The sequence below is a fragment of the Hevea brasiliensis genome, chromosome 12, assembly GCF_030052815.1.
Source record: "Hevea brasiliensis isolate MT/VB/25A 57/8 chromosome 12, ASM3005281v1, whole genome shotgun sequence".
In the NCBI taxonomy this organism is placed as follows: Eukaryota; Viridiplantae; Streptophyta; class Magnoliopsida; order Malpighiales; family Euphorbiaceae; genus Hevea; species Hevea brasiliensis.
The window spans coordinates 83,325,073-83,339,200 of record NC_079504.1 but is presented as its reverse complement, the minus strand read 5'-3'; the positions used below and the strand labels follow the sequence as shown (position 1 = coordinate 83,339,200).

Below are 14,128 nucleotides of genomic sequence, written 5' to 3'. Positions count from 1 at the left end.
TTAGGATTATTGTGAACATAGTGGAAAAGAGAAAATCACAAAAAAGAATTGTTAAGCCAGTCAAATAATTAGGTCAAGAAGCCGGAAGAAATATTGAATTATTTGCAAACTGGGTTAAACTGGTGAGGGCCAATTTGGTCAATTGACCCCGAGAGCTGACTCCTGACCTAACTGTCAAATAAAATCAGAGAAAAGAAAATTTCAGAATCGGAAATTAAATTAAAAAATTAATAGAAAAATAAATAGAAAAATAAAAGGAAAATGAAAAAGGTGAAAAGAGATGACATCATGCATGACATCATGCATGATGCCATAAATATTATAATTAAAAATTTATTTAATTTAATTTGTGGTCTTCCTAATAAACATAAAAGAAAAGAAAAAAAAATAAAATTTATTTATCTTCATCTTGTTGCCGTCCCTCTCCCTTAGCTCTCTCTCTCTCTCATTTTTCTTTCTTGAAACCACCATGGGAGCTCACCTCAAGCTCTCATAAACCCTAAATTCAGCCACAAATTCCCCAACCCCCTTAAGCAAACCTTGCAAGTGGACCTTGATATGAAGCTTGGATGCCATTAAAACCAAGAAAGTGAGGAGAATTGAATATTAAAATTCTGCACTAAGGTTAGTGATCCAACTTGAATTTTTTTGGTTTGATTCTAGTGTTTATGATTGAATGAACTTGGAAATAAACTTTAAATGAAAAGAAAATTTTTATTGAGGGACCATATGTGAATTCGGCCAGCTTGATAGGGTATTGGATTTGATAGTGTTTAGTTAAACTAAACATGAATTAGAACTTAAATAAGGTTAAATATGTGATTAGTGTAATGATTTGATTAAGGAATTGATCAATGGCATGAACTAGGGTTTTGGCATCTAGGGTTTTAGAGACAAAAATGTGAGAATGTGTTAAATGGTGTGTTGTACTTGGTTTGAGGTGAGAAATGGTCATTTGTGACCAATTGGAGTATGTTAGAAGTGTTGGAATCAATTGCAAATTCGGATTGTTTAGGGTCATGCTACAGGCAGCAGAACCAAGGTCCCTTTGAGGGACCAAAACTGAAAATTTACAAGTCCAATTGGTATAAGACCAATTTGAAATGAAAATAGACACAAAACGGAACATTTTTCATCTTGGAATCAAGCCCAAAAAGTGACGAAAATCGAGTGAACAAATTGACCAAATCCAGATTAGGCAATCTGACCTGTACAAAAATGACCAAATGAACAGTATTTGTTCATTTAACCATAACTTGAGCTAGGCAGGTCTAAATGACCTGAAATTTTACCAGTGGAAAGCTGAGATATAGACCTAAAACTTTCATGAAGAATACAAACCCAAATTATTAGCCACCCAAAAGTTGGGGACCTAAAATTGCCAGAACCAGTTTGGTGCCTAGAAATCTGAGTTAAGTCCAATCCGGCAGCCATGATTCAAATAGCTATAACTTGAGCTACAAAACTCCAAATGGAGTGATTAAAAAAGGAAAATAAAGTTAAGACATTAAGGGACAATTTCTAAGAAGAAAACTTAGCCTAATTCTAATAGCAAAATGACCAATGGAACAGTGTAACATAAGACACCAAAACTGAAATTTTGCAATTTTGCCTAAAAGACCTAAGTTTTGAGAAAACAACCAAAACCAACAAAATTGGTGACCAAAATGTGGTATGTGGGTGAAGTTGGAGTTTCCATACCTATTAAGCCTTAGAAAGTCAACAAATTGACTTGAATAGTACCATGAATAGTAACCTCAACATGAAATTGCAAGAATGTAAGTTTAAACATATTGGAATTAGTTATTGGAATTGTTATGAAGTAAAGATACTGAGACACCATAAATTTTGTGTTTCAGCTGAAAAAGACTCAAAAAGTCTGAGAGACTGAGTCAAGGCCTAGAGGCAACTCACGTCAGGTTTGTACACAATAAACCCTATTTCAGCATTTTATCCTTGAAAATTTGATTTAGTACGCATTATGAGTTTAAGAACTTTTGTGTTGCCACTTTGTGATGAAATTGTAACTTTGGAAATTGATTTGATTTTTGTATGCAATATTTGAATAAAATGTTTGAAATGGATTTCTGATTCACACTTAGCATGACAGTGCCTTATTATTCCTCCTCCATTTATGGGGTTGAGATCGATTATTTACCTCCCTCTCTGGTTTACCAATTGAGGTTGTAGATCGGATGAGTACTCATTAGCTAGCTAGCCACCTCCCTCATTGATTTTGATTAGTGGGGTTGTAGATTGCTTTGTCGTGGTGTACAACACGGCATTGATCAGAAATTTTGTGTCATGGCTTAAGTTGTGTATGAATTGGCAACACTGTGTTTATTAAATTATTTGAGTAAAATTGTGCTATAATGAGTTTTGATAAATTGTGAAATGTGATTATGAAATATTCAAATTATGAATTTGTCAAGGAATATTTTATGTACTGCATTTCAATTTTTATTGTGCACCACTGAGTATTTTTATACTCAGCGATAGCTTATTTTGCTATCGCAGATAAGAGCAAGGAAAAATCAACAGAGTGAGCTACTGAACTGGAAAAGTTTTCGTTGATCTTTTGTACGGGTGTTTATTTATACCCTTGTAATTATTTGATGTAAACATTGTAGTGTTCTATATATCAATGTAAAGTTGAGCAGTTATACAATAAATTGTAATAATGTTATTTTGGATTTTCTTTTTGTGAATTTCGTACTATATGCACTGTGAATGAAGTTATGAAATATTTTAAGTTGATAAATTTTTTGTTGAATTGTGGAATGAATTGAATTGTTTTGACTTGAGATTATTTGGAGGTTGAGAGTTGTGAAAAATTTATTAGAAGTATTTTTCTCAGGTATTTGAAGAATTATTTCCTCAAAATACAGACGGCACTCTGCTGAGATTTTTATAAAATTTGCGGAAAAATAAAAATGGACAAAAATTTTTACTAGTTTTTAAGCTTTGAATAAATGATTTTAATTCCTACCAAAATGCTCGCTACTTCCAAAATGTAGGAAAATGGTTTCAAAATCCCTTGTAGGATACTTAATGAGTTATCGGTAGGTGGAGTTTGGTAGTTCATTAGGTATTCTACGAGATCATATTATGCCTTAAAGAGGGGTAAGGTGTGACAGCAACACAACATTTCTCAAAGCATTGTTTAGCATAAATTGCTCCAAAATACATTCAAATAAATTTTCTAATAGCAAATCGAAAGTGAAAAGTTATTGTGCACAAACCTAATGTGAGTCGCCTTTAGGCCTTGACTCAGTTTGCCCTATCTTTTTCTAGGTTTTTTTCAGCTGAAACACGCAATTTAGAGTGTTTCAGTATCTTATCTCATAACAAATCCAATAATTTATTCATATATACTCAATTCTAGCTCCAATATGCTTAAACTAATGTTCTTGGAAATTTTCATTTCGGGGTTACTATTCATGTCAATATGCTGACTTTCTTATGTTTAACATGTATAGGAAATCCAATTATACCCACATACCACATTTTGGGTGCCAAATTTGCTGGTTTTGATTGTTTCTTCAAATTTTAGGTCTCTTAGGTACAATTTCAAAATATCCAAATTTGATGTCCTGTTTTTTACTATTCCATTGGTCATGTTTCTGTGAGAATTTGGCAAAGTATTCTTCATAAAACATATTCCTTATTGTCTTAAATTTACTTTCCTTTTTTAATCACTCCATTTGGAGTTTTGTAGCCCAAGATATAGCTATTTGAACAGGGCTGACCAGATTGGTCTACCCAGAATTTCTGGGCACCTAATTTGGTTCTGGCAGTTTTAGACCACTAATTTTGGGTGGCAAAATAACTGGGTTATGGATAGAATTTGGTTTGGTGTTCTTCATGAAAGTTGTAGTGCTATGTCATGTCTTTCTAATGCCACAAAAATCAGGTCATTTGGACCTGTATAGCCTAAGTTGTGGCCAAATGAAGAAACACTATTCATTTAGTCATTTTGGTATAGTGGCAGCGCACTACACCTGAGTTTAACCTAATTGTTCACTAGGCTATGGTTATTTTCTGGGCATGCTTCCCAAATGAAAAATGCTCTATTATGTGTCTAGTTTCATTTCCAATTGACCTCACACTAATTGGGTTAGTAAATTTTTAGTTTTGGTCCCTGAAAGGGACCTAGGTCAAGCTGACAAAATATGAATCCTAACTAATCCAAATTGCACTTTGATTCTATCAATTCAAACACACCACAAATGATTCCAAATCACCATTTCAAACCTCAATTAGGTTCCAATACATCAATTACAAATTTTCTCTAAATTTTTCCCTAAACCCTAAGTGCCAAAAACCCTAATTTACACAATTTTTTTAACTAATACAATTAAAGTTCACAATCAATTTTTATACATCTAATTTAACTTAACTACCACCTCCAATTGCATTCAAAATCACTCAACCCTAATTCTCTAGTGTTGACCAAATTCCCTAAAGAGACTAACATACTTGATTTAATTGAATCTTTCACCATTTCTAAGTTATTACAAGTATATAAATCATAAAGATAAGGAGAAATGTAAGAATTAGCCACTAACCTCTTTAGATGTCTTTTTCCTCTTCTTATTTCTCCTCCTTTCTTCTTCTTTTTCTAGGCAATAGCTAAATCAAAGGTCTAGGTTAAGATTTACTTAAGAACTTTAGGGAAATTTATGGTTAATTTAGGGTGTATGAAGCTTGAATTTAGTGCTTCAATAGAGGTTTGAGAGAGAGAGCTTTGGAAGAGAGAGAGGCCAGCTTTGGGAGAGAAGATGAGTGAAATTATTTCTTTTTTTTTTTGTATTTTTTTGTTTAAATAAGTTAAAATTGACTTGGTCAAAAGGTTGGGTAATTAAAATTAATTTTGACATCATATATGATGTCATCATCGTGATGTAATAAGTCCCATTTTTATTCTTTTTCTTTTTCTTTAATTTTTCAATAGTTCTTTAATTTAATTTTTGATTCTGAAATTTTGGTTTCTTCTATTTTATTGGACAGTTAGGTCATGAGTCACCTCTAGGGGTGAATTGACCAATTTGCCCCTCGCCGGTCTGATCCTGTTTACAAATAATTCGATATTTCTTCTGGATCCCTGACCTAATTATTTGACCTACTTAAAAATTCTTTTTCGTGATTTTCTCTTTTCCACTATATTCGCAATAGTCCTAAGGACCACGGCGTCACATTTTTCGGTTCAGAATTCTAGTTACGATGGCCCTCGCAGTCCCTTCCCGGGAAGGTCACCCATTGCTGTGACTCCCTGCTCATTTAAACTTTTATATTTTGTTTTTCTTATTTATACTTACCTATCAGGTAGTCACTATTTATTTGCATTCAGGGCTTATCTAGATGTCTCAAATGTAGTTCTAATCCCCTTAATTGTTCAGACCAACACGGGTTACTGGAATAGTAACATATACCAGGCTATATAAATAGGGGTGTTACAATTCTCTCCCCCCCCTCTCCGGTTTAAATAAATTTCATCCTCAAAATTGTGTCCATTATCTATCCTCAAATAGTCATAAGTGTTGTTTTTTCATATTTTTCTCACATTTCTACGTAGCTTCATAGTCTAAATAATAGTCCATAGCATTTTAACCAATATTATTTACCTAATCATTGGTCCTCTGACCATTCTAGTCAACAATGTTGTTAATATTCGTAATATTTCTTTATTACATTTGAACTAACTGTTTAACTTTTTACTTCCATAACTCTTTTATCTATCGATATTCAATAATTTATCGTATTCTAGGTGATTTCTTTCGCTAATAAACTCTTCCAAAACTGATTCTAAAAAGACTAGTCACTAACATATCAAAATTGATTTTTATACATATATATATCTTAGTTAAGAATTGAGAAAATACCAGTAAGAATGTCAGAAGTCTCATCCTCGTCCCTCTGCTGTATAGTGTATACTCTATCTAGAGCATCACCTTGTTTTGGCAGATTCACAGTACTCTAACTTTCAGGTATACTACTCCTACCTCTGCCTCTGCCTCTACCAACTGCTGGTGAACTCTTTGGGGTAGAGACTTAGGCTGATCCTTCTGACGTGGTAAATGATCTATAACGGCATGGGCTTGCACAATCCTTAGCAAAATGATAGTCCCTCTACAATTAAAATATGCTCCTATGGCTCTATAACATACTCCACTATGAGGTTTACCACAAGTCTCACAAGTCAATCCGATAGCGTATTTCTGTGTGTCTACTGAGTTTGCTGATTGGATTGGGGTGATTTTTGTCCAGAAGATCTACCTCTACCCAATTCGCGTGAGCTAGATCCTCCAAAATGTTTTCTCTTCCCTGAACTACTTTCTGTAACTTGACCAGTAACTTTTTTTGTTTTCTCTCTCTTGTGTGATTTTTTTCACTGCCCCTTCTGATTCTATTCCTTCCAGTTCCAGGACCTATGAAATTAGCTCTAAGAAGTTCTAATGTTTGAACCCCACCACTTACATTCTCAAAGTAGGCCTCAACCCGGCCTCAAACCTCTTGCACCGGTCTCTGGGGGTGGCGACCAAGCTTCTAGCATAGTGACTCAATCGAGAGAAGTCTCTTTCATACTCTACTATAGTCCTATCCCCTTGCTTTAGACTTAAAAACTCTTACAGCTTCATATCTACATAAGTGTCGAGGACCCATTTTTGCTTGAACTCTCTCAGGAAGTCTGCCCAAGTGAGAACAGGGGGCTCAACCAGGCTGTGGCGGATGGTCTTCCACCATTCATACGCATCCCCTTGCAGAAGAGATACTGAATATTCAAATTTTAATTCCTCAGCACATTGCAACTTTCTGAATACCCTTTCCATCCATTCTAACCACTGTTCTGCCTCTAGTGGATCCACAGTGCCCTTGAACTCGATAGCCCCAAATTTCATTAGTTTTTCATATTACCGAGCCGAGGGCTGTGATTGTGCTTCAGGTGCTTGCATTTGAGCTTGTGGTGGCACATTTCCCGTCATTTGTTGAAAGAACACAGCTATCTATTGTGCAAACTGAGCAGGAAACTGCAGTGCTTGAGGAGGAGCTGGAGTGGCTGACCCACTCACGTTCTGGAGTGCTGGGGCTTCTCCTTAGGCCTCAGCCTCGACAAATTGCTCTACGGAATGATCTCCCTCTTCTATTCCATTTTCCAAAATTTCTACTTCTTGAGATCAAACACAAGGAGGTTGACCTCCATTAGTGCATATTCATGATGTAAATATGTCATATGTATCAATTTAGGACACTTGAGCAGTTGTACTTATCAAAGGAAATATGTACATGCACAATCAAAATTCATTTCAAAACCATGCTCTGATACCACTAAAACATGTCACACATTTTTCCTCTATAAGGCATAACATGATCCCGTAATATACTTAATGAATTACCGAACTTCACTTACCGATTACCCATTAAATACACTACAAGGGATTTTAAAATAATTTTCTTACTTTTTGAAGGTGATGAGCATTTTTTGTAGGAAATAAAAACATTTAATTGAAGTTGAAAAGCTATGTAAAATTTTTGACCAATTTTATTTTTCCACAAATTCTGGAAAAATTTCAGTAGAGTGCTGGCAGTATTTGCAAAAACTAAAAACTTTACCTGTAGAAAAACACTCCCAAATATATCACTTCAACCCAATTGCAACCATCAAAACTCAAATCATCACAAATCCAACCAATCTCCACAATTCATGACAATTGCAAAATATTTAAGTAAATCCATTCTCATTGCATTTAAAATATTTGATTTCATTCACAATATAGTTCACAGACATAATAATCCAAAAGATAATATTTTTACATATGACTGTACAACTGCTCAATTACAAAAATACATATGACTATAACATTATTTACGTCAACTAATTACAAGGGTATAACTAAATACCCATACAAAAGCCTCAGTGTAGTCCCAACAATCAGCAGCTCACTCTGCTGCTTTTTTTTCCTCTCTCTTCTAAACAAAAAAAAGCTCTTTATGAGTAAAAAAAAACTCGAGTGTGCATAATAAAATATAAAATGCAAAGTATAAAACATTTTTCATTAATTCACAGTTCAAATATTTCACAATCACATTTCAATTTTCAAATCACATTTATCACAAATCACAATTTAAATATTTCACAATTTTCAAAGCTTAATATAACACAAATTTAATCAAACAATTTAATAAACACAGTGTTGCCAATCAATAACACAACTTAGGCCATGACACAAAATTTCTAAATATGCCGTGTTGTACACCACGATAAGGTAAATTCACCCCACTACTCGAAATCAATGAGGGAGGTGGCTAGCTAGCTAATGAGTACTCATCCAAACTCACCTTAGATTGACAAGCCAGAGAGGGAGGAAAATGATCAAATATCAAACTCAACCCCACAAGTGGAGGAGAAACATAGTAAGGGATTGCCATGCTAAGTGCGAATCAAAAATAATTTCAAAGTCATATTATTCAACATTTCATGCAAAACATTAATCAATTTTCATTTCAAATTTCCATTTGCAAAGTAGGCAACACAACATTTCTCAAAGCATTATTTAGCATAAATTGCTCCAAAATGCATTCAAATAAATTTTCTAATAGCAAATCGAAAGTGAAAAGTTATTGTGCACAAACCTGATGTGAGTCGCCTTTAGGCCTTGACTCAGTTTGCCCTATCTTTTTTCAGGTCTTTTTCAGTTGAAACACAAAATTTATAATGTTTCAGTATCTTATCTCATAACAAATCCAATAATTTATTCATATATACTCAATTCTAGCCCCAATATGCTTAAACTAACGTTCTTGGAAATTTTCATTTCGGGGTTACAATTCATGTCAATATGTTGACTTTCTTATGTTTAATAGGTATGGAAAATCCAATTATACCCACATACCACATTTTGGGTGCCAAATTTGTTGGTTTTGATTGTTTCTTCAAATTTTAAGTCTCTTAAGCACAATTTTAAATTTTCCAGATTTGATGTCCTTTTTTTTACTGTTCCATTAGTCATGAAAGTTGTAGTACTATGAAATACCTTTCCAATGCCACAAAAATCAGGTCATTTGGATCTGTATAGCCCAAGTTGTGGCCAAATGAACAAACACTGTTCATTTGGTCATTTTGGTACAGTGGCAGTGCACTACACCCGAGTTTGACCTAATTGTTCACTAGGCTATGGTTATTTTCTGAGCATGCTTCCTAAATGAAAAATGGTCCATTATGTGTCTAGTTTTATTCTCAATTAGCCTCATGCCAATTAGGTTGGTAAATTTTTAGTTTTGGTCCCTGAAAGGGACCTAGGTTAAGCTACTAGAATATGAATCCTAACTAATCGAATTGCACTTTGGTTCTATCAATTCAAACACACCACAAATGATTCCAAATGACCATTTCAAACCTCAATTAGGTTCCAATATATCAATTACAAATTTTCTCTAAATTTTTCCCCAAACCCTAAGTGCCAAAAACCCTAATTTACACAATTTCTTTAACTAATACAATTAAAGTTCACAATCAACTTTTATACATCTAATTTAACTTAACTACCACCTCCAATTGCATTCAAACTCACTCAACCCTAATTCTCTAGTGTTGACCAAATTCCCTAAAGAGACTAACATACTTGATTTAATTGAATCTTTCACCATTTCTAAGTTATTACAAGTATATAAATGATAAAAAGAAGGAGAAATGTAAGAATTAGCCACTAACCTCTTTAATTGAATCTTTCACCATTTCTAAGTTATTACGAGTATATAAATCATAAAGATAAGGAGAAATGTAAGAATTAGCCACTAACCTCTTTAGATGTTTTTTTTCCTCTTCTTATTTCTCCTCCTTTCTTCTTCTTTTTCTAGGAAATAGCTAAATCAAAGGTCTAGGTTAAGATTTACTTAAGAACTTTAGGGAAATTTATGTTTAATTTAGGGTGTATGAAGCTTGAATTTAGTGCTTCAATGGAGTTTTGAGAGAGAGAGCTTTGGAAGAGAGAGAGGCCGGTTGGTTGGGAGAGAAGATGAGTGAAATTATTTCTTTTTTTTTTTGTAATTTTATGTTTAAATAAGTTAAAATTGACTTGGTCAAAAAGGTTGGGTAATTAAAATTAATTTTGACATCATATATGATGTCATCATCATGATGTAATAAGTTCCATTTTTATTCTTTTTCTTTTTCTTTAACTTTTAAATAGTTCTTTAATTTAATTTTTGATTCCAAAATTTTTGTTTCTTCGATTTTATTGGACGGTTAGGTTAGGAGTCACTTCTAGGGGTGAATTAACCAATTTGCCCCTCGCCAGTCTGATCCAGTTTGTAAATAATTCGATATTTCTTTCGAATCCCTGACCTAATTATTTGACCTACTTAAAAATTCTTTTTTGTGATTTTCTCTTTTTCACTTTGTTCGCAATAGTACTAAGGACCGCAGCGTCACATTTTTTGGTTTCGAATTCTGATTACGATGGCCCTCGCATTCCCTTCCCGGGAAGGTCACCCATCGCTGTGACTCCCGGTTCATTTAACCTTTTATATTTTGTTTTTCTTATTTATACTTACCTATTAGGTAGTCACTATTTATTTGCATTTAGGGCTTCTCTAGGTGTCTCAAATGTGGTTCTAATCCCCTTAATTGTTCGGACCGATACCGATCACCGAAACAGTAACATATACTAGGCTATGCAAATAGGGGTGTTACAATAGGAATTTGAACATCTTCTTCCATCTCAAGGACAACAAAGTCTACTGGAATGAAGAATTTGCCCACTTTGATAGAGATGTTCTCAAGTATGCCCATAGGATATTTAATAGATCAATCAACCAATTGCAATGAGATTGTCATGGGCTTCCGTTCTCCGATCTCCAGCTTTTTGCATATTGATAGAGGCATTAAACTGACAATTACCCCAAGATCGCAGAGGGGCCTTGTCTATTTTCTTGTTACCAATGATGCAGGGTATGGAGAAGCTTCCTGGATCTTTCAACTTTGGAGGCAGTTTGTTTTACAGTATGGCACTGCATTTCTCTTTAGAGCTACTGTTCCATAGTCTTCTAGCTTTCTTTTCTTTGATAGAATTTCTTTAAGAAATTTGGCATAGGATGGCATCTGAAAAAGTGCTTCAGTGATGGGGATGATGATATAAAGTTTCTGTAAAACTTCCAAAAACTTCCCAAACTGCTTGTCCAATTTGGCTTTCTGAAATCTCTGAGGAAAAGGTAAGGGAGGCTGGTATGGCTTTGGTAATTTCTTTGTCTTCCTTGCTTTCTCTTCCTGATCTTTCTTAGCTTCTTCCTCCTTTTTCTCTATTTGGCCTTTAGATTTTTCTATGGTTTCCTCTGTCGGTTCTACCTCTGGTTGTACTAGAGTTCTTCCACTCCTCAGTGTAACTGCATAACAATGCTCCCTTGGGTTCATTTCTGGTTGGCTAGGCAGTTTGCCAGCAGCCTTACTTGAAGAACTTGCTTGCTGAGCGATTTGAATCTCTAGCATCTTGTTATGAGTAGCAAGTTGGTCCATTCTGGAAGTCAGCCATTTAATCAATTCATTTTGTTATTGTTGAGCTGCTAGGAATCCTTCCATCATGGTTTCCATGGTTATCTTCAGTTCAGGTTGTTAAGGTTGGAGAGGTAGTGATGGTTGTGCAAAGTTTTGACCTCTGTTCTAAAATCCAGGGGGTGCTGGTGGTTTGTACTCTTGTTGCTTGTTTATTGGCTGGTTCTGCTAATTGGACCATGAGAAATTTAGGTGGTTCCTCCATCCAGGGTTGTAAGTATTTGAATATGGATTGTTGGGCTGCCTCTGGTTGAAGTTTTCTCCATTATTCACATAGTTCATCTATTCTGTGCAGGGTTCATTGAAATTGTTGTGTTCTGAACTCATGTATCCTCCTCCGTAGCTGTTCTCATGTTGACTGTTTGTACCAACTGCGTTGGCTTGCATTCTTTCAAGTCTCTTTGTGAGCTGATCAAATTGAGCATTTATCATGCTTAGGGCATCTACTTCCATGACCCCTGCAGTTCTCCTTGCATTTCCTCTTTTATTTGACCACTCATAATTATGATATGCAACCCTTTTTAGAAGTTCAAGTGCTTGTGTCACTGTTTTCTCCATTAGATCACCTTCTGCAGCTAAATCAACTATACTCCCTGTAGAGTGTAGTAACCCATTATAGAAATTTTGCACTAATAGCCAATCCTCTATGCCATGGTGTGGACATTCCCTTTGCAGGTCTTTATATCTTTCCCATGCATCATAGAGTGATTCCCCTTCCTTTTGTCTGAAGGTGTTGAGCTCAAGCCTCAGTTTTGCAGTCTTTGCAGGTGGAAAATACCTTACTAGAAAAGCTTGAGAGAGGTTTTTCCAAGTGGTGAGTATTCCAGCCGGTTGAGAAAGTAACCACTTTCTTACTCTGTACCGAAGGGAGAATGGGAATGCTCTGAGTCTTATTGCTTGATCAGACACTCCATTCATCTTGAATGTGTCACATAAGGCAAGAAAGCACTGGAGGTGATAGTATGGGTCTTCTGTTGGTGAACTTGCAAACCAGGTTTGTTGAATCATTTGTAGCCATGCTCGTTTTAATTCAAAGTTGTTGGCCTCCACTGTGAGTCTAGTGACACTGGGCTGAAATCCTTGGATAGATGGAGCTCCGTAATCTCTCAAAAGTCTTGGTCTGTCATTATTATCAGCCAAGGTTGGAATTTTAGGATCTCCTTGACCGTGCTCTTGATGTTTCCTTTCCCTACTGTTGGCTCTCAAAGTTTTATCTATCTTCGGATCACAATCCAAAATTTCTTCTTCTGGCCTTGTTATGGTCATATACCAGATCGGGCACCTGAGAGAAAAGAAGAGAAATACAACTAGTAAAATAAAATTAGATAATAAATATAATTGCCTAAATCAGCTAAATTGCCTATCGCTTGATTTACTAAAGCCAAAATTTCCCAACAACGACGCCAAAAACTTGTTTGCTGGTTTTTCAACTACCATAAGTGCACAGATCGCTAACAAGTAATAAAGTGATGAGTAGAGTATCGTTCCCATGAGGACCGTGCTGAATATCAAACTATAGTGATTTTAATTATCTAGATGATCGAATTGTAGAGAAATAATGATTATATCTAAATCGAAAGAAATAAAATCTAAATAATTAACTAAAATAAAATACCAATGGACAAAGGCATTCTAGTGTTAGGGGTTCACACTTCAATAAGTTATGGAATCAATCTAATTCTTTCAATAATTGGGAGATTATTACTTTGATGGAAATTAATTCTAAGTTATCTTAAGTCCTCTCTCAAGGCACTCAAGGTGTATTTTAATTAATATAAACCCTACTTTCGTGGTGATTAAATTAATTAAAACCCTTTAAGATCTTTGATTAATTTTGGAACTCTACAAAGGTCATCAACCTATCTCTAGGTCAGATTTCCTAGGTTCAAAATCTCGATTTTTTAATATTAATCTTCACCTTTCAGTCCTTCAATTAATATCTGTAATCAATACTAAGTGGGTACCAACACATAGCATGCATTAAGATCACAAGAGATTGAATTAAAGAATAAAATACCCAATGTATTAAATAAAATCAAACCAGACCCATAATGAAATTGAGAGTCAATCAAACCAAACCCATAATGAATTTGAGAGTCCTACACCCTAACCCTAGAATAAAGAACCTACTCATCCATGGTGAGCTTTACAATCAAGTTTATAAAAAGATAAAGAGAAGACATGAGAAGAAAATGGAGTGAAAGAACCCAGAAAGAGAGTTGCAGCCTTGAATTTTTGGAACTTCAGTTGAAAATCCCTTGTAACACCCCTATTTGCATAGCCTGGTATATGTTACTGTTCCAGTGATCGGTGTTGGTCCGGACAATTAAGGAAATTAGAGCCACATTTAAGACACCTAGATAAGCCCTGAATGCAAATAAATAGTGACTAATTGATAGGTAAGTATAAATAAGAAAAATAGAATATAAAAGGTTAAATGAGCCGGGAGTCACAGTGATGGGTGACCTTCCTGGGAAGGGACTGTGAGGGACATCGTAACCCGAATTCTGGACTGAAAAATGTGATGTCGATGTCCTTGGGACTATTGCGAACACAGTGGAAAAGAGAAAATTACGAAAAAAA

The 14,128-nt window shown here is 34.9% G+C and overlaps 1 non-coding gene across 1 annotated transcript; it reads left to right on the top strand.

Moving 5' to 3' along the window:
- The first annotated feature begins 12,191 nt into the window (after positions 1-12,191).
- LOC131171556 (small nucleolar RNA R71) lies at positions 12,192-12,298 on the top strand. Its single transcript, XR_009142216.1, has one exon. It is a non-coding gene; the product is annotated as a small nucleolar RNA R71 (small nucleolar RNA).
- Positions 12,299-14,128: the final 1,830 nt, after the last annotated feature.